General features: G+C 30.4%; 1 long non-coding RNA gene across 1 annotated transcript; it reads right to left on the bottom strand.

Moving 5' to 3' along the window:
• Positions 1-541: 541 nt before the first annotated feature.
• LOC127711313 (uncharacterized) lies at positions 542-19863 on the bottom strand. The gene is made up of 3 exons (XR_007986643.1): positions 19827-19863; positions 18075-18133; positions 542-781 (listed from the first exon to the last, which is right to left on the bottom strand). It is a non-coding gene; the product is annotated as an uncharacterized LOC127711313 (long non-coding RNA).
• Between the last annotated feature and the right edge of the window lie 8023 nt (positions 19864-27886).

The following is a 27886-nucleotide window of genomic DNA, read 5'->3' as shown; positions in this document are numbered from 1 at the left end:
AATTTATAAATTCATATATATCCATGTCTGGGTCGAGTATATACTGCTGCTGGTAGACTATGAATTCGGAAGGAATCATTGGCCAAATAGTCACGATTAGTATTTTGGCAGAGACATGATATATAGCAAAACTGTCGAAAATTATCATTTATTAATTCATATGAAAAAAATCAGAAACTACAGTTTCAATTCCCTAATAAACTGCTGAAGTATTAGTTCAGGTGCCTATTTAGTAATATAGCTGTTCCGGTTCTCCTAAATCATTGGCTTTAAAAAATTCGACTTTAAATTTTCTAAAGAAAATAGATCCAGAAAGTGCTACGAACGCCTGCGATTTATAAGGGTTGTTTTCATTTTCATACCCGAAACAAGAGCTATCAAGAAATGAAACAACGTTCCAAAGTTTGCATGTGAAGTTTTGATCTGATTCATGTAGTTTATATATTATACGAAGAGTTGTAGACCCTCTAACTTAATCATTTTAGACGTTCAATTGTCATCAATATTATTAGAAAAAATAAAAGTATTTTCATACCTTTTTGTTTGAACATCTGTCCTCCAAAGATAACTGAAATACAGCACTTGCTTTTGTGGAACATCTTTTGAAGTGCACAGTGGTTGCATTTGAAAATGTCAATACTTGATGCAATCCAATGTCTTTAACTGGAATGGAGACCTCAAGTATGCCACCAATTTCTCTAAGGTATGTTGTGTTGGTACTGGATAACTCTCTTCGCACATTTATTTCTAATTGTTCCATGATACCTTCGTTTACACGGCTCTAGATTATAAAGACAAAAATAAGATAGTTGAATAGATAACATAACGGTTATTGTTTTAAAAGAAATAACTGTTAGAATATTTTGGTATTTTTTGGAATTAAGGAAATGTCTCCTAAGTGCAAAAATCTGATTAATTGCCCTGGCTTATGCTATACATTTAGTCCATTTTCGTATTTAGCAGGGTGTAAGATCATCTGTTTTTGGACTCGCGCATCACTAAAGAGATATAAATTGTCAAAAGACGAATTTACTGCAGTAAAACTGATTTCGTTAATTATTATAACGAAAAAAACACCATTCATGACACAAATCCATCAAACACTCAACAAAAACAAAACCAAATGGAAAGCGCTGTTATTTCATTTTTTCATTTCAATAAGCAAAAGGTATCATTTCATAAAAACAAAAATCACGACAGTTTGCTATTTAAAAAAGTATAATATGGTCAACTTCACATGACGGCAAATAATATTTTTAAATAAGAGAGATGCATGTCACATGGTCTCATTAAAGTTTGAGCTCTCAGCTTTAATGAAAAACGTTCCACGAATACCACTTTAAAATGAAGATATAATATGGTCATTTACATATGATGACAATCAATAGTCATAATTATTAGAACTTTCTGGCAAATGGTCTCAAAGGAATTACATTCAACATGTGTTGTTATCACAATACTAATAAATACCAGTTGTCAAGTTTCCATAACTCCCCAAAAATGGTCTGACTATAATAACGGTATCATATGATCTACTACACGTAATGGAAAACAACGTTCAAACGTTGAAGAATTGTCATAACCGAAAATATAAAATGGTATAACTAATTGCAGACAAATTATCACTGCTTATTGCAATAGAAACGCAATATTTGAAAAAAATCATACCAGTACCGAATAGCTTTTATACTATTTACTGGAACACCAGGCAATCAGTAGCTATTATAGGATAAATTGCAACAAGTTTACTGCAAAATTTAGTCCAATAATGATTAAAAACAAATTTGCTTATGGTTGATTGTCGTTTCAGTATTTGTCACAGACAATTCAAAAACTGATAACTTTGATGTGTTTGTGCTTTTGATTATGGACTTTCCTTTTTGAATTTTCCTCGGAGTTCAGTATTTTTTGTGGTTTTACTTTTTGTTTACAGAAAACGTGTTTTTTATACAAAAAAACAATTGTTGTTTTTTTTAAAGTCATCAACACCACTAGATATACATTTTGCTGTGTTGGAATCATGATTTTCTAAAATTTATAGGTTCAAAGTTTTTTAATAAAATGTTTATTTGGTTAATCAGTTAAAATAGTAAATTAACCAATGTCCTTGCTAAAGGGTATCCAGAAAAATTTTGTTTTAAAAAAAATGATGAAATGCTTACCATGTCGGTTATCTGAGTCCTTTCGCGATTAGGTAAATATCATAACTTTACTGCATTCGTTATCAAACTATACTTCTATAAAAAATATCACAACATTTTGTTTAATCCTTCCTAAATCGTCCCAGCTGAATATATTTTAATAATTCACTTATCCATAATAACTGTCTATGGGGTCAATTTCACATGGGAAATTTAGCAGACATTATCAATTGAGTACCTGTGTTCTAATTATATAACCTTGTAATATTGAAATAACAAAGACATGTTTTGAAGTACAAGAATTTGCAATATTAATAATACACGAAAGAAAATTTGAAAAATATTTGAAATGAAATATACACAAAAGTTTAAATAATTCTTAGATTGCTAAAACATATTCGGAATTTGCTTTTTAAAAATAAATGCTCCGAAATATGAGGTTTGGTTTAGGTAGTTTTTTTTTAGTTTTTTTCAACCCTCGTTAAACATGTTAAACTCTTCCTTTAGAATAGGATTAAAGTTACCTATATACATATAAGGAAATATGGTATGATTGCCAACGAGACAACTATACACTAAAGACCAAATGACCTAGATGCCATGAGCTATCGGTCACATGTTCAGGAAAGGCCATCAGATACTAGCAAAACCATTCAGTACATATTGGAGATCATTCATGCAAATTTGAAGCGAATCTGCGTAAGTTTCCTTCCAGATACTATTTCCCATTTTGAGATTATGAAACGTATGCTAAATTTTGAAACCTACATCTTTATATGAAGATGATTTGATAAAATGACGAAGGCCCTATCCATGGGACAAGAACTTATGTGAAATATCTTTTACAAAATTTTCTCATGCATCATTGTTTTCATTTCATGCTTTTTTGTTTGTTAACTTGTCTAAGGCTTTTTTCAGTCGAAACTTCCATACAAGTTTAGAAAAGGATTTTTTTTTAGCTTTGCATGAATATCTAAACTATCAATGGTTACAATGTATGGAAGTCTCCTTAAAAATGAAAACACAAGCAAGGCCTAATCAAAGTTCAGACTGATAGATTGACGGGACAGGTTGGGACGAAAATATTTTGCTTATATATTTAAACTTTGTTCCGTGGTATAAATATTTTCTTCTCAAGGGTTGTTGATCGTATAAATGATACCATTTACAAATACAAAAGGACGACAACATTTTATGTTATTGTGTTTCCCCTTTACCAATTTAAATCAAATCATTTGTTGTAATATTTTCAATATATTTTTTTTTATAGAAATCGAGTCAAAATAGACAAAACAAAGTACTCTTACGCAATAACTGTTCCAGATCAAAAAGGTTTAAGTATTTGGATATACAATTGCTATGCACAATAATACAACTATTTCATTTATTATTCATCTATTGGGAATTGATTCAAAATGATTAATTGCAAACAGTTATATTAAAATACCTGACATGTATTCTATTTCAAAGCCTTGAAATGAATATGTTCGTTATTTAAAAAAAAATAGGACAAGTTATTGGAAGCTTTTCTAACTAAGTCTTTCTTTCAAGGTCGATTATAATATTTGATTATTCATACAAGATACCATTTATTTCACCAACAATGAATATACTAACTATTGGCCATAGTAATTTTGTTCAAACTTAAATATTTATTTACAAATCTTCAATCATTATTTGGCATTTTGTCAGTTTCATCTAAGATATCGAATTTAAGTCGACGGAATTCAAAGAGATAAAATTTTAATTGATTGTTTTTGGCACGGACATTAGAAAATACAAGATAATCTTACATAGTTTACGAAGTATGACTTGACGGTCTTTCTACATTTGTTGTTTCAAACTTGGGTAAGTGTTGCCAGAGTGTATTCAAAATATATTTTTGCAATGTTTGATTGATTGGTTACCAATCGTGCCTTTTGATGAAACATCTATGAAGCGTTCTTCAAAACATTAAGGCTTTTACTTAAAATTAGTAGTCCGTGTATTTACTTTATAACTTATTTTAGCCGATATGAAACCCTTAATTTGTACATTATATTTCACTAACTATCAGTTGTTTCGGCTTATACCATATATGCACTATTGCAATCGCTCAGGACTTTATATTTCAAACTCAGAGCTCATTTTTCTTCATTGATCACTGCTTCTAAGGCAGAATAATGTGAAATAACCCATCAAAGATAACAGGCTTCTAATTTTGCTTAACACCAGACGCACGTTTCGTCTGTAAAAGATTCACAACCCATGATTATTTTGCATTGCGTTAAACAGTTTGTTTGCTATGCTCACACCATATACTGTGAATTCATTTATTTTCGAAGGTATCAATTTTCGTGGATTGAGGAAATCTTACATTTTCGTTTATATTTGATTTCGTGGTTGGTCCAAAGTATGTTTAAATTTCTGCAGAACATTGTTAATTCGTTGGTCATTAGAATTCGAGATTCCCGGGAAACCACGAAATCCACGAAAATTGGTATCCAACGAATAATAATAAATCCACAATAAAAAGAAAATGCCGCGTTATATACCTTAAGATAATATCAATCATTTTATTTCACTTAATTTAATTTTTCATAATTGTGTTTAAATTAAGAATCATAAAGGGTTCTGCGCATCAAAGTGTTCCGCCAGCGATTGCTTGTATCAGTACAAAAGTGCACTATTATTTGCCAAAAAAAAAAAACCAAAAACACTGAGCTCTATTCGTTGTTATGAACTTCCCCCCTTTTTAAATATACCTTTGTATTTTTGTAAATATGCTTTCTTGACTTTGAACTAGCATAATATAAATGTCTTCTAATTGATTTAAACACTCCACCAAACTCTTATCGTGCGTACCCCTTGATTTTTTTAAGTGATCACAATTCAATTAAATAGAAAACTGTCATTTGTCCTGTTATTTGCATTGTAAATCTTTTTATTGATGATTTATGCACACATACCTGAATTAGTAATCCGTTAAGGAATCGTTTGCTCCGTTTCATGTTTTTTTTATAAAATCAAAAAATGTGTTGTCAAATTATTCCCTGTAAAAATATAACTCACAACAAATATATAAAACATGAATAATGGTGTCCAGGAACTCAAAAAGAATAAAATATAGTTTTTTGATAGGGTGTTTAATTCTTTGCATGTTCCTTAAGACAACATAATTTAAGCACACAAAGATATGTCGCACAAACATAGAGAAGATCAAGGCTCTCCATTTTTTTTGCATGCTCTTGGAGACCCGGTACCATGTAATTAATAGATGAACTTGTCCACGAGATGTGACTCGTTTTATGGAAAGGAGGAAGGGCTTACTGATTTTCCGAGTAAAAAAGTACATAATTGTTTGATGTTAGATAAAATATAAAATATCTCACCAGTAATGTCTATGAATGTTTCGTGTCTAAACGCTATAATTATTAAAACTATAAATCAATCAAGTATTCAATCGACAATCGATTTATGAATGTGAAATTCGTCAAAGTTTACAGTATGCAACATTTCAATCAATTGATGAGTTTATTTACAACCACTGGGTCGATGCTACTGCTGGTGGTTTTTTTAAAATTCCCGAGGGTATCACATGCTCAGTAGTCAGCACTTCTGAATTTTTGAAATACTATGGTTATTCTACCTCAGGATTACCTTGGCTATATTTAGCAAATCTTTTAGGAATTTGTGGTCCTCAATGCTCTTCGACTTTGTACCTTATTTTGGTCTTTTTATTTTTTTATTTATTCTAGCGGATGAGTCTTTTGTAGATGAAACGCATGTCTGGCCTAAATATAAAATTTCAATCCTGGTATTTATGATGAGTTTATGTACTATTTTCTACACCTTTTCTGTTGACGTCTTTGCCGGATCCCAATTATTGTCACATTAATCTAAGACGCCCCAATTCAGGAGACTCTGGTCTTTGTTTGTCTTGTATGTTTATTAATTTTAATTTATTTGTATGTTTTGGAGTGACATTTATTTTCGCTGAACTAGTACACATTTTTGTTTAGGGGTAACCTGAAGCCCGCCTCCGGTGTGGAATTTTCTCGCTGTGTTCAAGACCCATTGGTGGGCTTCGGCTGTTTTATGCTATTTGGTCGGATTGTTGTCTCTTTAACATATTCTTCATTTCCATTTAGAATTATGTATTGGAGTCCAAAGTTGAGATCGGTATCACAAATCATGTTTGGTACAATTCTTTATCCAATTTTATTGATTCAACAACATTTAATTGACATGAGATTAACTACTTGTCAAAAACCACAAGTTCTGTTTCAAAACCCACCAGCACGGAGTTAAGACCCACCAGCACAAAGTCAGGACCCAGCAGTACATATCAGGACATGGATGAAATTTATAAATCTTCAATATTAACCGCGTCTACAGAATGCAATAAGATTAATCTAAATAGGTTTTTTTTCTTGCTAAATTTGATATTGAAAGAAGACTGAAGGGGCATTTTTGTTGTTTTCAGGTCTTGGAAGTCTTAAAATTACGATTTTAAGACTTGCATACTGAAGCAATAAAGAGAGTTAATCTTTTAGTTGCTTGCATCTGAATCACATAAATAATAATATTGACTTTTCTTTTCATCTGTTATTAACGTAAAAAAAATTGTGAATTTCGTGTACGATTAAATAGTTTTACGACCGTCAGCAAAATAAGGACCAAATCGCTAGCACATAATATTCGTTCGGATGAGAAAAAAGAAAGAATATTCTTTCGCAGAAAACTTTTGCTGGCCGTGTTTTTCATGTTTGTTAAATGGTAAAAGCTTAAAATTTTTAAGAAAAACTCGTAGGAATTTTAACTTATAAATGATAATAACTTTGCTGAATTTTGCTATTCTTGTTTCATTCTGTGTTGACTGTAGTTTTACATTCCTGTTTGATTCTGTTTTGACTGTAGTTTTACATTCCTGTTTGATTCTGTGTTGACTGTAGTTTTACATTCCTGTTTGATTCTGTTTTGACTGTAGTTTTACATTCCTGTTTGATTATGTGTTAACTGTAGTTTTACATTCCTGTTTGATTATGTGTTGACTGTAGTTTTACATTCCTGTTTTGGTTTGACTGTTCCTAAATGTTGTAAATCGAGAATAGACCTCCGGACACATGCAATTTTAAATGTTTGATGTTCATTGAATAGCACTGGCTCGAAGTTCCCCGAAGATATCGACAGACAAATAGTCAGTGCTTTGGTACCGACATGATTTATGCAATATCTGTTTTTGAAATTTCTTGTTGATGAATTAAGAAATTATTTAGCTTCAACTACGTCAGGCAAGCATTGGTATGTTCTGGATTTAGATATTCTTTTAATGCTCAATTTTGGTCATACAGCTCTTGAAGTTTCTATGTAAGTATACTACCCTGTCTTTCAAAATGTTTGGGTTAAAGTGTTCCTTATTAAAGTTAATAAAGAAAAGCGCTTGGGAACTATTTGAATTTTGAAAGCTTTATTTATCTTTTTGAAAGAGATTTACTATATTCCGTGTAATAATCACGGGTTAAAAGCTTGGTTATATAAGTGTTTTTCTTTGGGAGTTCAACTTTTGAATTAATCAAACAGCACTTTGTAAAAAGTTTGCAAAGGCTACACATATCATTTTGATAGATTGATAATTCTAGATACCAGTTTTTCTGATGTTTAAATTTGATAACAAATTAGATTAGAATTTAACCAACATAACTCTTTACATTTACAATAAACAGAACAATACGAAAATGGATTATTATAAACTATTTAAAAGAATTGTTAAAATCCTGTGAGGTCGATTTAGTATAACAATGGAACTAAGTTTTTACTTCTTGTCAAAACATATTAAAATCTATCAGTTTAATATTTCATAATACGTTCAAGACATTGGTACCAAAAATGATTCCAGTACCATACATCATATATAAATAAACTCATCATAGATACCAGGATTAAAATTTGGTGTTTGCGCCAGACGCGCGTTTCGTCTACAAAAGACTCATAAGTGACGTTCGAATGAAAAAAAATTAAAAAGGCCAAATGAAGTACGAAGTTGAAGAGCATTGAGGACCAAAAATTCCTAAAAGTTTTGCCAAATACAGCTAAGGTAATCTATTCCTGAGGTAGAAAAGCCTGGGTATTTCCAAAGTTCGAAGTTTTGTAAACAGTTAAATTATAATTATGACTATATCAATGATAATTCATCTCAACATAGAAGTGCTGACTACCTAACTTTTCTAAAATTGTTCGTTAATAAAACTTTGAAATTAAAGAAACTAAGGTTTCAACACCCTCAAGCAAAGTTGACCTTGGATGGATTAAGCTAACTTTGTTTCGGTCCTTTGTGGTCATATAGCTCTTTAACTGTAACAGTTTCGGTTCTCATATATTCTTGGTTTTCAAATATTAGGCTTTGAGCGTTCCTGATGTAGGTAAATCCAGAAAAGCGCTTCGGACGCATGAAATTGATAACGTGTTGTTTTCATTTATTATCCTTAGATGGAGTTGGCTATTATATTCCAGTTCTCTTTTGGTATTTAAACTCCTTTACTCTCCATATGTAGCATTGCACGTATCATTCCAGAAAAGCGCTCCGGACGCATACAATTGATGAAGTACTATTTTTTCATTTCTCCTTAAGGAAGCCAAAGGTGACCAAGTTATTATATTAGTTTTTTTGGTGATATTATTTTTTTATATTTAAAGTTAGAAGAATGAAATAACTATCGTCCCTTCAAACAGAAGAATCCTTGTTTAGAATGATTATTTTTATTTGTTTGTGTTTTTTTTAATCTAGTTGAATGTTAATTGACTACTTAATATACATTTTGTGAATATCTTCACTAAAAAGAGACGTAATAATTTTCCATACCGCATCGGTTTGAAGTTTACTGTAGAAATCATACATTCCAAATGTTTAATTCTGTAATAGTTGTTAAAATTTACCTGATTTCTAATTTAAGAACCTTGTAAAGGAAAAAAATAGGGTTTGCTCTAAATTTAAACTTAAAGGCATGTGATTGAAAGTTTTCCAATGAATATTGAATATGAAGTTTCGCGTAGTAAACTTTTGTCGTATTCAGTTATTTATAGAACAACAAACACTTCATTGATAAGTGCATTACTCGATATTATTAATAGATTATTTACTAACCTTTAAAGAGTCAAGCCAATGTCAAATGTTTTTACGCAGTACATTTGTTGATAGTGCAAAAAGTTTGCAATTGGTAACGTCTTATTTTATGACATCAAAATAGACAAGATCACTTGAGACAGAATAACACGACGAAATGATATAAGTAGGTAAAGTTTGCACTCAAAAAATGTTTGCACTACTAAAAAGGAAAGTGATTTGTTCTAAAAAATCTCCCCTTGTTATAAGTAGGGTGCACAGTCAACAAATTTTATAAATTTGGTAACGGATCAACCCCCGGCTGCATTGTATATAATTGTAATGACGAGAACAAGACTCATCAAAACATTGCTATCGTCGTTGTCTGCAGTGGTAACTTTTTCATAAATTTTGGTCTATGATCAAAGCTTAAAATATTGCCACATATTATTAAAGATTAAAATTTGTACTTATTGGATACACATTTACAATTTTCAAATAATAGTGGCCTTTTCCCATTATAATTTCGAAGTTTTAAATTTTCATATTCGCTTCTAACTATTAGTGAACTCTAGAGATGATTTGGTTTTAGATGTTAACCTTTATAAGTTGTCATAAAAAATGTTGTATTTTCTGACATTTGATAAAAGGTGTTGGTCAATTTCTTAGTAAATGCCTAATGTTCTTTAAGTGAGTATGGAAGCACATGTTCCAAACCTTTTTGTTATGATAGCGCAGGATGGAGTGAAATAGCAGTTCTGAGCATATCATTGCTGTACAGAAATGAGCACTACTGCAAACGTGAAAAAGATGAGGGAAGGGGTGGGGAGCGTTCAAAGTTATGAAAACAAAATGTCAATTAGGAACAGGTTAATCACTCCATCCTTCACATGTATACAATTTATTGAGTTGCACTAGTAAGCAAATTTTGAACTGAAACGGTCATTTTGTTTTGCACACCTCTTTTAAAAGAACGAACGATATTCAGTCATTTTAAGTCTTTCCGTCAATTATAAGACTTATACACTGTGGTAAATTCATTACTGTTGTAGCTAGTTAACACAGGAGACAAAGTCAAGTTATTACAACAGAAAGTGCGTAGACAAACATCATCAATGAAAAGCACTGTTCGATTAGAACTTGTATAGTTCTAAAAAAATAAGTTGGTGAAGGTTAGGTCTTTCAGTCATTTTTAGACTTATTCACTGTGGTGAATTTAGTACTGTTGTGGTAACTTTAGCTTTCGATAAAAATTTAGTAAAATTCATATAAAATGTTAAACTTGCTAAAATGCTGAATCATTTGCAATAAAATTACATAATTATCTTCCGCTTTCTTTGTAGGTGTAATACCACCACGTCACATCCGGTTTCATACGAAAAAAGGTCGAAAAAAAATATTCCCTAGAGTGTGACTGTTGTAGGAAATCAATCCAACATTTCAGTGCAGTAAACACACTGTTGAGTCATAAACATATATATTGGGTGTTTCAAAGCATCATTATTTTTTTATTTGGTGTTTCTATAGAATATTTTGGAGGTAACATGGTTACTAAAGCTTGTACACAGGTAAAAAAGAGGTGAACATTTGATTGGCTAACTTCCAGTGATGGTTATTTATTTATATGCACTGGAATGTTATTTGAAATTTTGTTCATAGTACTGGACTACTGGACAGGATATAACTTTACTCATGCCAAGTTTTTCTTTATTTGAAACAAAGATAAAATTTGCACATTTTTTTGAAAAGTATAAATTTAACAAAGACTAATAGGGGAAAATCAATGGTGGTATTACACCGTTAAGATATATTTGTTATATGAAACATATTCTAAGTACTATTTCCACCATGAACAAAGACAACAATGAACTAGTTTTTCATGTTAAAGATTCCATGTAAAATACGATATATGGGTTACCCTGCAAAATCGTGAAATTTAGAAAATTGTGACCACGATCGCTTTTTCTATTGTTCTATCATTTTTCGTATCTTTTCCTTTCGAAAACAGAAAATCATAGTAATTTGTCTGAATGACACAGTTCAATCTAACGAAAATGTCAATAACTAAAAAGGGGAAGACTATATACATGATATAAGGAAGCAATCAAAACCACTAATAAAATAACACCAGATAAATTAAGAACCAAAAAATGTTAACTATCAAATATCGTTGTTTATATAACATTCCATAGTGAACTAAACATTAAACAAACATTACCCAAGAAAATTTGGTTGTGATTTTGAATTTGATCAAATTAAATTTTGTCAAAGGTCCCTTGGAGTCCTTTTTCGTGCCTGTGATTGATGTAATCACTGTAAAAAAGTAATATTGACGATAAAAAGTAAGTTTTTTTGGCAGTAAAAATATTTAAAAAAAAAAACAATTCTCCATATGCTTTTTTTTCTCACAAAGAACCTTCTGTCAAAGTTTGTAACCTGTCAAAAAGTTTACCTAAGTTATTGAGGTCTACAAAATTTGCCCCGAGACTATGTCAAAACAAAAAAAAGAAAATGTAGGATTGCCAATGAGACAACTCTCCACCACAGACCAAAATGACATTATAGTTAACAATCATCGGTCATCGTACGGCCTTCAACAATGAGCAAAACCCATAACGTATAATCGGCTATAAAAGGCCTCGAAATAACAAAATTAATGTAAAAAATTCAAACGGTCTGATTTATGTACAAAACAATGAAAAAATACCAATATGATATACTGCGACACATTAACGCCACAGAATTACAAGCTCTTAACTAGGGACAGGCACATACACGAGGCGGGGTTTAACATGTTTGCGGGAGCCTATCCCTTCCTCTAACATGGGTCAGTAGTGTAACAACACAACATATGAACAAACTATAAATTTCAGCTTAACTCATCAGATCGATACAAAGCAGAAAAACAAGTAACTAAAACACAAACCGGACTTGGCAGGGTATTTATACATCCAAAATAGATACTACGTACAAATCTGAGAGTACTAGAGTTACTGACAGATAGTTCAAAGCTAAAAACAACTAAAAAAATAAGCATGCATCATGTTTCTTGCAATATACCCCTTTTCAGTAAATACCGAAAAGTGAAGAAAAGAAATATTTATATAAAATATATGTTGTATTTCTTCGTAAAATATTTTGTCAAATAGAGTAAAAATGATGTATTAAATATCAATACTTTTTGGTTTTGAAAGTTACAATTTCATAGATAAATGAATAAAATCTCTCTGGATGAAAAAAAAAGCAAAATAGGAAAACGTCGTATATGTATATTGTACATATCTAAAACAAGTTTTTCGTTTCAAAATCCTTTTGTTTAGATATTGAGTACAAATTATAACAGAATATTAAGAATCCGTCAATTTGAGTACTTGTCAAACTGGTTTATAGTGAAGTAGACAGCAATGATAAAATAATTCAACATGAGCACTCTGCTACAAATTGGCGATATTGAGAAAGTGTGTCACAATGCAATTTTTCTTATAGCCCTCACAAAACCAGTGGTAAAAATCCCTCAATCATTTGTATTGCTGTTTTCCCTCTGTAAACACTGTTGAATATTAAGTCAAAACTCACATCTCACTGAAAATTTAAGACGGTTCCTAACTGAAGCTTGTTTATACTTTTAAAAAAGAGAATGAACTCATAATTTTTTTTCTCAATTACAATTATCACAGTCGGTTGCGAAACTACTCATTATAAAACACATTTTAATCTCATATGACCATTGAAGCGTCCGCTTAGTCCGCCACAGGTCTAAAAATATACACACAAACACTAAAACACATTTCAAAGTTAGTCCAAAAAAAGTGTAACGAAAATACCGAATACTGAGGCAAATTCAAAAAGAAGAAGGCACCAAATCAAACGCTATAGATAATATTCATGTTTTTTTTTTTGCAATATCAACATTTATATAAGATGTATTTTAAGTTTTGTAAACGTGATAATTACTATGCATTTGGTGATAAATTTCACTATAACAGATACAATTAGTGTTCATTTCGCAACGTTTTGAATCATCATTTTAAGATTGAAGTTTATCGTGGTTATCACAATAATACAAATACTTGTTATATTTTTACAGTAGACTCTTTTCTAATGATTGATTCGATAAAACATATTCATAAGCCTGTTTTCTAATTTAAGATCCTTGCGATAAACAAAGTCGGTGTAAAGACAATTCATTGGAACATTTTCAAATTTTTAATAATATAATATTATTACACGTATCAGTCATGAATTTGATCTTCTTTTTTATCCAGTCATTTTACAGGACAATAAACAATGCATCGATTGTTCTGTAAAATGATATCATTCAAACATTATTTACAATTTATCATTTATGATAGTATCGAATGGATATACCCGGGTTCAATTAAAAATCAGAAATCAAATAACAAACTAAAGTTTAGGTTGACATAAAAGACAGTTGACCAAATGACAATCACTGTCTGAAAGTCAGAAAACTATGAATTCAGCAATACGATGACTACCATTTTGTTTGGTCATTTTTAGTTGATATTATATTAATTTGTAAAAGATTAAATATCGGGTGTAATTGCTGGTGTCAGTGTATATAATTATGTATTTTTTTTATTCAAATGATGCTATTTCTGATCAGGAAGAAGTTTCTGTCCAAATTTACATTCTGTTAAGCTATTAACAAAGTTACTGATGTCTAATAAATATAATCCCTTGCTTTATGTTAACTTCCGAAAAACGGACATACGGAAAAAAATGAAATAAAAAAAAAATAAAAAAGGAATATTTCTCAAATATTTCTTCATGTGTTATCTTTTGATCTTACAATCTTCCATCAAATTTATACATAATCTCTACAGGTTTGAATATATTGATGTCGCAAAACCTTTATTAAACTTAGATTGTTCATCTGAATTATCAGCAACAAAACGGTAAAATAAAGAACACTCATAATTGCAAAGTTGACATGTTTGACTAATATAAATTCATATGTTATCAATCATGCAAGCTTCAATGAATTCTCTCAAAGTTAGAAAAAAATATTGATATCTGGAAAACTTTAACTTCAGACTGTATCAATTTTAAAAAGAAACATAAACTGTCAAATTCTTGGTCACTGACTTGATTCAAGTACTCCAATTTGATATACAACAAACTTAAACGAAGCTCCAATTATCAAACAGGTAAAATTAATAATCACTTCAAAATTTCGTTTTTATTGATAATTGAAACAAATTGAATTGTTTCTAAAATTGTTATCTATATCATACCTTATGTACTTTAATTAAAAAAAACCCCATCTAAGTCCACTTTTTGGTTAAAGAGAGGCGGAAGATACCAATTAGACATTCAACTGCAAACGTCATGACATATAAGAAAGTAAGACAAACAAAAATATTTTCAAAATTTTGCACTTGATACAGTCTAGATCTTTTACGACCTAAAAAAGCATTTGTCTTAGTTTTCAGAAAATTGTATGGGGGTCTGTCGAGTTAATCGATGTCTTGTTTAACTTAAACCACAGACTGGACCTTAATTTGACATATCGGCTGACGAGTGGATGTAGAATTTTTTATGTCTCGTGTTTGTGCATTTCATTACAGGCTCGATAAAATGAAAATAGCATACCGTGGTCACATTAATGCTTAAATGCACATACAGCCATTAATGAAATGCATCTAAAATAGCGATAGAAACAAACTACATTTATTAGTTCAAATTTAAATATAATTCAAGTATATAAATATGCTATTTTTTAGCTCACCTGGGCCAAAAGGACCCCATGTGAGCTTATCCCATCACTTGGCGTCCCATGTCGTCCGTCGTCGTCGTCTGTCGTCGTAAACTATTTCAAAATTCTTCTCCTCTGAAACTACTGTGCCAAATACCTTCAAACTTAAACTGAATGTTCCTTCGGGTATCTAGTTTATAAATTGTATATGAAGTTTTGATCCATCAACAAAAATGGCTGCCATGGCTTAAAATAGAACATAGGGGTCAAATGCAGTTTTTGACTTATATCTCAAAAAACTAAAGCTTTTAGAGGAAATCTGACATGAAGTCTAAATGTTCAATTGGTTAAGATCTATCTGCCCGGAAATTTTCAGACGAATCGAACAAACCATTATTGTTTATGTTTTCTAACTTTATAAAATCTCAAATGAATCTAGTATAAATTTTGTATTTTATTTCCTTGTACGTCAAGAAATATAGCCACTATTGCTAAAATGGAACATATGGGTAAAAATCATTTATTTGCTTTGAAGAAAATATGACAGATACAAAGAACATTTAAATGGCATTTTAAAACCACTCATTATTATATATTGAAAAGCAAAAATAATCATTGATGAAAGATTTAAGCAAAAAAAAACAGGTGAGCGATTCAAGCTCTTAAGAGCCTGTTGTTTTTTTTAACCTGAAAGTGTTTCCTTTGCGAAGAAACACAATTGTACCTTTTCTAAACATCAAAAACTATAAACACGAGGAAGAATTTAGTCTAGCAACAATCATATAAAAGTCCTCTGCTCCCAGCATTTGTTGATAGCTTAATTTTTTTTAATCCTCCTTGAAATCAAAGTAAATAGACCTAGGCATAGAACTGGTTTTACAAACGTAAATGTATCTGTATAACCTAAGCTATGGTATTCATATCTTATAATCAGGAAGACACTCACGTGACCTCGTGAACCTAATCGCACAGAGTACTGAAGGTTTATCCATTCTCTCTATAAGCGACATTTTATATTATTGAACGTATTTATCAATTGATTAACATTTTTGTTTAAGGATGTATTCTTCTGACGTTTAAGTCTCGTTGAAATGTCGTTCTGGAATTATTTCCAAAAGATGTGCATGATGTGATATAAATGGAAATAATGAATTAATTTTAAAAATATTATATTCAAACTTAACTCTGTAAAAAAATGTGTATTTACAATGAGTAGTTTTTGAATAATAAATTTTTCAAATTGTATTACCAATTTAATCAGTCTCATAAATGTTGAGAAAATGGATGAAGGTACAAGACATGATTTTTCCAGAAACATATACATCACATATCTTTTTTTTCTTTTCAAATTTCTAACATATGTTTTTTTAAATGATTTATAACAAAGAATTTGAAATAATATGCTTTTTGTTAAAAGAAAAGAGAAAAATCCAAAACTACATGGTAAATTTGACTGGGAAAAGTACCATTTTTTTTAAAACTGTCTTATATATATAAATATTATTAACACCTACATGATCTACCTTTAGTTTTTTTTTTTAAGTTAAATTTATTCAGATAGGTCCATTTCATCTTCATTTAAAGTATGAAAATGTGATTTTTTTTCATGATAATAGCCCAAAAATTGGAATAAAATAATGGAAATGAGAAGATCATCAGAATTTAGTACTTTCAAATGGCCGTATTAATAAAGAAGTCCACCACCATATGGTTTTGTCTTTACCTATTATTTTTTTTACAGTCATATAAACCCTAAAGTCAGGTTAAAAAATTGTTTTAGAAAGTTGTACATCCCTTAAATCCGAAAAAATGAAATTTCAATTGACAAAGGTTCATACATTATTGATTTCTACCTACTTTACGTAAAAAGTAAAAAAAAATTTTCTTTCATTTGAATCTTATAGGCTATTAGTTTTTAAATAGATGTCACTTGCATTAAAACCACAACCACAGTCGCCCTATCTTATATGACAAATATGATAAAGCGAAATCATCGATAATGTCGCATGCAATACGATAAAAATTATTCAGTACCCGTGATTATCAATTTATAGGCAGATTTTATCCTATATCATGCAGATCTTATTTCAAGCATTGAATCTTTAATACGGCAGTTCCGGGATACGGTTTTTAGTTGAATCTGTCATGTGACTTCCATCACCACGTGACAAAAATGTAGGCATCGTCACTTCCAACACATGTTGAGGAAACGGTGAAAAAGTTTGATTTTATACTGCACAAAATATTTGGGAAATTAAAATCTAATAAGATGGTCACCCTACCTCAGTCGTACGGGAATCAAGATAACGTACTTACGGGACATTAATTATTTCTATACTACGCTACAAAATGACGATTATGAAAGTGCTGGAAAATTTTAATAGAGCAGGGATACAGGTGCGCCTTCAATCTGGTAAATGACGTCATAAAGGCGTGCGAAACTGACGATCTTTTCCGGTGAAAGACATGATTCCAGAAACGACGTATTGCCAAAAACTATTTTTTCAATTAGTTAGTAAGTTAAATGTAGGAAACTATTTAAATTTTACATTTAAAATGTGTATTATTTCATTACGAAACAGTGCCCTTTTGATTTGATCAAATTTATTAAATACTTATTATAAACAGAATCTAATAAATTTAACAATTAATTTCTTAATCTTCCAACGAGTTATGTGTTACTTTAGAATATTTTGATAGAACTGAGCAATTTTCCAAACTATTCTAACATAGAATTTTAGAAGAAACACATGCTTTCTTGTGATATATTATATATTATATATTATAAGTTATATATCAATATGTAGCAAAAAAGCAACCAATTTAAGTTATTGAAAGCAACATTTTGAATTATAAAGACTGTACATTTGAATGCTGTTGATGATCTGATGATATATATGTTTTAAGTTTAGTTATGTGTCAGAATATAAAAATTAACGATACAATAACTTACGAATTGTGCAGACTTTATATAGAGATGAACAAAATGAAATAACGATTTTTATGTTGATCTACCATTCTTTAAAATACACATCAAATTAAGTAAGAGTCGCATATTTTATATCGAACAAATAACAACTTAAAAACTGTTTTCGTTGATTTACAAGATAGCATTGATTAATTTAAAAAGACTTACGTATATTACTGCCATGATTTCAAAACTTCAAGAGGCTGTTTCTTTTGTTTTGCTTTTCACTAAAAGAAACACATTCGAAATTAAAAACCAAACAAAATTTTCGTTTGAAAACATTGCATTTGATTCGAACACACTATGTTTAGTCTATTTTTATTACTTGTAAAATATCGATATACTTCAACATATCAAATAACATACGAGGGAATACAAATATTATTATATGCAAAAGAAGTAAGCTAATTGTATTTTCATACGATTATTATATCTGTTTCTTTTTGAAATTGTGTTTACTTCAGCAGGATGCGACGTGGAAACATAAAATGATCAGTGTTTCTATAAATAAAAGATTTAAAAATAAAAGACAAGTATTCATTATAGCAATTTGTTTCACAACAATTCAGCTTTGCATTGAAAGTTTACATCATATCATAAATCTTTAGGTCAAGAAATAGTGAAAAATATAATTTTTCATTTTCAATTTTTTAGGTTAACCTATTACATGTTTTGTGTACTCAGATGAAGTTTTAAGACAACTTTGGAGCACTGTGAATGTATGTAAGGGTATATGAATTTTTTTAAAGTTCGTTTATGAATAACTGCATGTACATAACATAACATAATATTTACAATACAAATTTTGAAAGACATATAAATATTGAGAAGAATTCAAAACTGCTTTCAAATTTTCATGAATTTGATTTAAAATGACGGTAGCTATGATTACTATAAACAAACTCCGTCGATTTCTAAAACAAAATAACAACTGTTAAATCGCACATAACTGTTTGATTATAAAACGTCGCCTTTTGAGAAATGCTATCGTCTCACCTGAAAACGACAACAGATCACCACTTAGCCCTCAAAATGATAAGGAACGAGCAATATGCATTCCGTGAATTAAAGCTAAATAAGGTACCAGGATTACAAAATCAATGAAAATATGATTTTTTAACTTGACAAATCACATTCAAGTATTTAAAATAAAAATTACCACTTCTAACATGTGGCACCAGTCTCGTTGCTCATGTTAGTACAAACCCGGTAATAAGTCTAATTCGTAAGGTCACATTCGGGAAAAGGGAACGGGATTTGTACTAACATGTACGACATTAGAAACTTATCCGCTGTCATCTGTGAAACGGATATTTCATAACTGTCAACCAACTCGTGATGGCGTCCGTAAAATCACGAATGGATCATTTCAACTTCACCACTTGGAAATCAAGGTTTGATAGCTTCTTTGTGAGGAGCAACCCTCTATCAAGGAATCATGATAGCAATACAAGCCCTTGAATGTCGTATCATTTGGGAGATACATACTCCATATGCGCTGCTGGAATGTTGCTGCATAGAAAAAGAAACTTCACAATTGAAAAGCTTAAATCATCCCTTAAGTTATTCTTGCTTGGCCATACATTTTTGATATTATAAATTAATTTCGCCACAGAGACCAAGATATCTGTATTAACAGTTTGAAGATACTTAATTGATTTTACAAAATTGTTCAATCTAGTCTGAATCTAAGTAGATGCAGGCATCACAAACGACAAACTACACCACAACAGGCCTTGTTAAAGATACCTTAAATATCGCTTTTCTATTTAAATTCCAACTGACGGGTTAGAGTAAACTTAATCTGAACTTCTTGAAAGCAGTTACCGCAAATCTATACAGCGCAAAGAAAAGTGATAATTTTCATTTTCCTTAACAAGGAAAAATAAAAACAGTTTGTAAGTGTTAAAATCAATTTACCTGCTTAGGAGTCTCCGTCTGTGTAAATTTAGACAAGTTTTGCTGGTCATGAAATATTTATACAAAAAATACACAAAGAAAAATTGTATGTTTGCCAAGGATTTTAAATACCGAGATTTGAACAGTCTAAGGAAACCGGTATTTCTCACTAATAGTCATTTATATTTAAACGATTATATTGTAATGATCGATTCGATGTGTACCTCTATGAATCATACTGTGTTTTATTTACTTACTGGAAAAAACGAACAGAAATATTAAAAAGAAAAAGCAAAATACAAGTAGACATTTTACGAAAATGATAACAAAACGATAAATTTTCCCCAAGGCTTAATAAAGTAAATGCTTAATTCTATATTTAGTGACACATTTTAAGCAATTCAAACACATAACAAATGTTTCCTGCAGAGTATCCTTTGTGCGATGTATGAACAAACAGACGAGTGCAGTTGTAACTTGACTGCAATTTACTAGATAACCTGACCTTTGAATGGTCAAAGTAAATCTGAAATAGGTTTACAGGCTTGGTCCTACAATGGTTTATGACTGCCAAAAAGGTTATTTTTACACAGGGCTACTGCTGAAGGTATATGTCAGATGTTTTTGGTCCAAACCAAATGTTTTTGATGAAATAGAAAAAGCAAGCATGCAATCTAAAAATAAGTGTAAAACGAGCGGTACAAACTTTTGACGTATAATATGCGAGGACGATGTACGATTAGTTTTAAAAACAACATTTTACAATTACAATATTCACAAAGGCAAACTCATTATCAGAACGTACCATTTAAATAATGATAGTACCAAAGCATTGGCCACTAAATCAAAATACCATTGGGAGCTCATTGCAAAGAAACTACCTACATTGACTTATGGGTAGGTGATGTATATATTATTACCATTTAACAGTCACATCAACGTACCCTCCAGAATATTGAAAGAAAATAAAACACGTGAATGATTGCTTTTAAGAAATTAACTAGATCGACGTTGATCGAGGAATAGTAGCATGAATATGTAATTAATTTTGTTTTTGACACTTTACTTGTTATTTGTTCTTTTAATAATTGATAAACATCTAAGTTTTTTCAGCAACAACCATACATTTAGAAGAATAAAATTATCACCTTGAAAACATGCACTAGCAGCAGTCAATACGAGAAAAAAAAAACGCTTAACATGTCCAAATGTTCAATGACCAATGAAATATTAAACCAATCAGTCTATTTGTATGCATGTTGAATTTGTTTAATGAGTTCTAATTTTTGCAGATGCAACATATAAATGTCTTATCTAATTCGATATGAATAAATAGATATATAGCCAACAATATATTCAGATTGAACTAGTGCATTATGTCATTTTATATTTATTGATTGTTAGAAAATTTGAAGGACAAAGACGAAGCTACTGTTTGCCAAATTTATGATTGATTGATTGTTGGTGTTTTAACGCCACTTTTTAGCGCCACATTTGGGCTATTTCGTGGCGGTCAGTTTTTATTGGTGGAGGAAGCCGGAGTGCCCGGAGAAAACCACCGACCTTCGATAGAAAAACTGACAATCCTAGTCAATTAAGATTGGAGTCGAGTGCACCCGCACGAGCGGGGTTCGAACTCACAACCTCAGTGTTGACTGGCTAGTGATTACAGTAGTAGAACTATTTACACCACTTGGCTAACGAGCTCCCCCCCCCAAATTTATGAAGGTTTGTATATGTTGTATGAACCATGAAATGCGGTTCGTGTTGCTAAGTGTTTAGATTTCTATGTTTCGATTTGTAGAATGTTAATTGTTTACTCTACAGTTTTTCTTCGATTTATTGGTTTGAATATTCCTTTGTTATCTTCTACATCTTTTTTCTAACTCCCTCCGGAAAATAAGTGTTTCTATTATATTCAGGTCCCTATTCATTTCAACAAACTTTTGAATATAGGAACAACCATTATCATTCTACTGACAATATTTAAGACTACTAGTATTTCGTATGTGCTATGTATCGCAATTGGTAGGTAATCTTTGGAAATTTTATTATGTATGACCTTTTCAATTCTGAATAATTCATTAAAGTAGAAAACGCATACCAGAATGATCTTTTCATACACAAAAGGATTCTGTGTATGTATTTATTTATATACATATATCAATATATCCGTTCGATTTATTTACTAATTCTTTTTTGTCTAGGTAAAGGACTTGAACATGCATATTGAAATATTTAATCGTTGGACAGAATGAGGGCAGATAATAACAGTATATTGATATTCAATAAAAAGTCATTAGAAATTCAATGTGCAAATACAACAATTATAAGATGCTGTTTTTCAATCATTTTGTTGGTTGATATAGTCGAGCGTCGGGTTAGGTTAGTTTTTATGGACTTCACTTTCCCGTTCATGTCACGTGCTGTTTATGATCAGTTCTCTAGTTTCGGCTTGAAACATTGATTTATATTTTCTATTTAAGGATAAAAAAATATTTTAAAATCACTACAGAAAAACAATTGTATGTTCCCATACACACTTTGGCCAATCATAGTTGATAGTGTTTTCTCGTAATAACGTCACATTTCCATTTGTCTTGAAAGGGCACACTTATGTACTCTTTATAAACTATTAAAATACTACGAATAAAGCACTTTATAAATTGAAATTAACTAAAATCTAATTTTAACAAATTCTAAACAGCCTGATTCAAATGTCACGTATTCTTCAATTGGCATTTTATTTGTAATTCTATAAAGGAACGGTAAAACTTTGCATTTTACTCTTGAGAAATAATTCAAATACAATCCATTAAGTTTCAGCAGTGTTCTTGTCATGTTTAGAAATAAATTTCGTTCCTAATAACCGCTCTTCTAATCTTAATTATTTTTGTCGTCAAAATTACTGTTGTTTGACAATACTTGACAAAGTTTCCTGTCGCCATTCACTTTAATTTAAAGGCTACAAGTTTTTGCAATCATAAATATACAGTGACAGTTGTTACTGATGCTGAATGGTTGTGGCCGATACTTATCACTAAAAAAAAAACAAAAAAAAACGTGTTTATTTGAAAAATCAAAATAGATCTACTTAACTTGCATTGTTTTTTTTTAATTTACATTCTAATCTCATCAACAGACCGTCGTTTACTGGATCATATACTTTTCGTATATGTATCTTTATGCAAAAGGAACTGAATGGACTGAGTCCTTGTTAAACTAAATAACGCCCTTGACCATTTTAGAATGCATATTCAATAACCAATTGAACAATAACAAATGAAGTAAACAAGACTAACCTTGTGATTTTACTTGTGGCCCAGTTGATTCAATTTTAAAAGTGGAAAAACTCAAGCTATTTCTCATTAAGTAATTTTATCACGTATTATCTGGTGTGTCAAAAAACCATTAGTACATACTGTAGCTGTGGATTTTTGAAAATCAATAACAATAAGTTATCGGTCTGTAAAGGTACGTTTAAATATTTCATATAATGTATACACAAATATAAATATAGATGTACTAAAAAACGTAGATTAAGGACCATAGCTCTTTGGCAATTACAAGAATAAACATTTAGAAAGTTATTGCTGGTTAGACAACACTGTCTCCTTCAACAATGATATTAAATAATATTATGTTTTAAATCATGCAAATTTAATCCACCTACCACCCTTCTCTTTTATAAACTAGGAGCACGGGTGTTTTAAAAAGATTGTGTTAACTCTTAATGTTTTGAAAAAAAATCTAAGGAGAAATAAATGTGTTTCTACTAAAAAATAGGACATGTTTTATCAATGTTCATTCTTTTACATTACAAGAAAAATATCTTTTCTAGAAAAGATAAACAAAACGTTTCTCTCGAGTGAAAAGATGTTACACCAAATAAGTTAATTGTAGGTTCCCTTCATTATGTTGACAGACAAGTTCTTAATCGTTAGAAATACATGAATTTAAGATATTATTATTAACAAAGATGAAAGGTTGTATATTGTACAAGAGATAGTCTGATTATGTTGCTTGTATTCTAATCTTATTAGTATTTTGGCACTAGGACAAGCAAAGAGGTCAAAATTAGGTTGTTTGCCTTGATGACCTGTAAAATAAAAAACCTGTAGTTCCTCCGTAAGCTTGAGCCTAAAATGTAAATATATATGTCCATAAATATTCAACTGTAATTAATAGAAATGAAATCCTTTCATTAGTGAAATTTTGACCAATTCACGACTCAATATACATCTTGACCATTTATCTAATCAACATTTCATCCTTATCTTAATGATAAAATCTTCATCTTCAATTGTAGGATAGAGAGGAAGATAACACGTCTACATTATCATATTTGAAATATGATAAAAGTAATAATAACAATAATAATAATAATAATAATAATAATAATAATAATTAAAAACCAATTGTTCAGAGAACAATTGAAGGTTTTTCCACAAAAAAACAAGTATTTTGAAATGAAAATAGTAAAAATTCGGTTTAAAATGTCATTAACAGCGTCAAATGATAGCTTATAGTACGCTGATTCCAAAAATATATCGTTTCTATACAATATTTTTTAAATAACGGAAATAATTTGCTACTTCCGGTTTGAAAAAGGTTACTTCCGGTATTATTTAACTGTTTAATTGACACTGATTCCAAAAATATATGGTTCTATATACTTTTACATTCAAAAAGTACAAAGAAATAGCTACTTCCGGTTTACACAGGGTCACTTCCGGTTCCTTTTTCAAGGTCATATGGCTTGCAACTAAATGCAAAAAGTCCCATGGCTTTATCATGTCTACAAATGAGGTAAAAACAAAGCTCAAAATCTAGAACGTCAATTTAATCTATGACCTTGGGCTTAATTTCAAGGTCACCAACCAAGGACCTCAAATCAAAAGACCCTAGATCTTAATTATATTTGGTTCATGAGTTATATCACCATATGCATATTTTTAAATAAAGAGGGGAGAAAACTCTAATTTGATGTAAGTCTGTAAACCAATATGTATTTGTTACGACATGTCGCAACTAAAAATTAAGTAAAAATATGTTGTCGATATCTAATATCGTGTTTGAAAAGTGGTGAAAATAAGCCAAAATCCAAATTTAGAAATAACCTTGACCTTTGACCTTGAACCTATTTTCTCTTTTTTTTTTGGACCAAGGATCTCAAATCAAAAGACGCTAGGTCTTTATCACTTATGGTTTACAAGCCACAACTACATTTTTCTTATTAAAAATACAAAACTGAAATAACTCCCATATGTAGTCTCCGGACCGATTCGGTCAAAATTGTTTTTTATATCTATCATATGCAAAAAATCTAAGCGATATCTTGCGAAACAAAAAAGCACCGTCAGAAAAAAGTGGCGGAAGAAGAAAAATAATATTAATAATAATAATAATCAGAAGAAAACCAATAGGTCTTTCATCAGAAAAGTGGAAAGACCTAATGATAATAATAACAACAATAATAATAATAATAATACTAGTAATAATAATTGTTATAATAATATAATATTAATACTCTTAAAAGTAATAATGATAAGACATTGGGAATTTGGAAGTGAATGTGAATATTTACCTTCTTCAACAATTCTTGTTTGGGTAGTATTCTAAAAACATCTTGTCCGTTCGTCCACCAATAAAGTGGTTGCTCAGGTTATGTATTAATTAGATATAAGATGATGTGGTATGACTGCCAATGAGACAACTCTCCATCCAAGTCACAATTTGTAAAAGAAAAACAATTATAGGTCAAAGTACGGTCTTCAACACGGAGTCTTGGCTCACATCGAACAAGCTGAAAAGGGCCCCAAAATATGACTAGTGTAAAACCATGCAAACGGGAAAACCAACGGTCTTATCTATATAAAAAACGAGAAACGAGAAACATTTATGAACCACATCAACAAACGACAACTACTGAACATCAGGTTCTTGACTTAGGACAGGCGCAAACAAATGCAGTGGGTTAAAACGTTTTGATAGGTACCAACCGTCACCCTTACCCGAAACAATAGTGTAACATCACAACTAAGTAACACACACTATAAAATATCAATTGAAATGACTTAACTCAATCAAAACACATATTTACACAAGTGAACATCCACTGAACGAATAAATTTGATCTATGACACAATGTAAATACACAACCAATAGAATAAGGGGTGAATAAATAAAGGCAACCGTATTATACCGCTGTGAGATGTTAAATGATTTCAGAAAGTCAACCATAACCTTGAACAAATAACCTTGCCACCAAATAGAATAATGTACACAGGTAGAAGAAAATAATTTTGTTTTAAGGTATACAGTATACACGGAGAACAGAATTGTTTTTTACAAAATAAGTAATTTTGTTGTTCATAGTACGAGAAACAGAAGTGAAAATTTATAGTCATACTAAACACTTATCAAAGCTGGTATATATTAAAAATATAGAGACGAGATGTAACCCTTGATAAGTAAATATTAAATAACAAAAAACATCACAACTGTATCAACAGGTCAAATTAACACGAAAGTACAGCCAAAATCAATTAATAATATAAAATCATATGCATCAGAGACTAATGTATGATTTTATAAATGACTATGATCATTATCATAAGGAGCGAGTTTAACCATATAGTAAGCGATTTTCTGTCAAGCAGTTTCTCCCTGTTTTGCGATTTTTAATGTATCATATCATTCGTAAACATCTCTAGTTCACTTGCCCGCTGAGAAGGAACATACATATAACAGAAAGAAGAACCTATTAATAAAGGATAGGACAGCATATTGTGTCTGTTTTTCAGATCTGAAGTACCTGGTACTGAAACTATTACGCTCTTGTATGCACGTAAAGGTATATTGACATTTTCAGCACACGACAAGTTAAGGTATTGCTTTACATGAAATGTCTTTTACTTTTTTTTAACTAAAGTCAAGGAAAATTATTGTTTCTTTATTTGAACGTAAATAAAAAAAAAGCTATGATTGACATTGGTAACATTAACATAGAAAGCAATGTGGTCGTGACTTAGTGGTGCATCTCTTTATAAAACGTACCCATTGTGAAACGTTTCGTCACATTTATTTTCAAGCTTCTGTATAAAAGAATGACTTTTTAAAGATAAGTTGTACCTTGTATGCTGTTTTACATTCTGAACGGTGCTCATTTCTTATTGGTGGTACTTTGATTATTGAAGTACTACAAAGAAAACCGCACTATGTAGTAAACTATAAGAACTGAAACAGGAGCATTTGACCACAGTATCACAGATCAATCGAGTCTAGTTTAAACACATGTTTATATGTGCAAGAGATATGTGCGACATTAATTCATACAGCGTTCCTGATGAAGGTAAATCCAAGTTAGCGCTTCGAACACAAGACATTTAGAAAAAAAATATTTTTATTTACATCATATAACCATAATACCTAAAATTAGACATAACTATAGACAAAAGGTAATAAATCAAATATATTTCCAATCTATATTTCTCACCTTTATAATCAGCTGCAAAGTCTCATAATAAAGAGTTAAAGAGTAAAGTAAATTAGCACAAGTACTCAATGTTATTAGCACTCCCTATCTCAATGAGATATAAGAAGTTCCGACATAATTATCAAAATGCAATACTCTGCAGTTTCTAGGAACACAACATTAAAATTATCATATAAGACTGATATTTTGTACCACTTTCATCACTAGTGACAATATCGTTTCGTCAGCATGTGTTCTTACTTATTTTTTATCAATTTTCAATTCTGCAGGTTTGTCACTTCTTGTTTCAAAATAATCTGATTTACATATCTTACGAACATTCCGAGTAGGGAAATTAAGGCCAATATTTTGGCTAAAGAAAATAAAATGTGTGATAACTATTTCAAACTTACACATACATTTTTGAAATGAATAAAGTATAGAAATAAGTGAAAAACATCTGATGTTTTTTCTGATCACGTGACAAAGTTAATCTTCATGAAAACGATGAAAACTACATGATTTATGCAATGTTTTATCCTTATTTCCATTGCCTTTTTATGTAATTGGTGTCTAGTTTGAAAACAAGAAAAATCAAATTATT

The sequence above is a fragment of the Mytilus californianus genome, unplaced genomic scaffold (assembly GCF_021869535.1).
Source record: "Mytilus californianus isolate M0D057914Y unplaced genomic scaffold, xbMytCali1.0.p SCAF_8, whole genome shotgun sequence".
Classification (NCBI taxonomy): Eukaryota; Metazoa; Mollusca; class Bivalvia; order Mytilida; family Mytilidae; genus Mytilus; species Mytilus californianus.
Note: the sequence above shows the minus strand (reverse complement) of the source record. Positions and strands in the feature narration are given on the sequence as shown.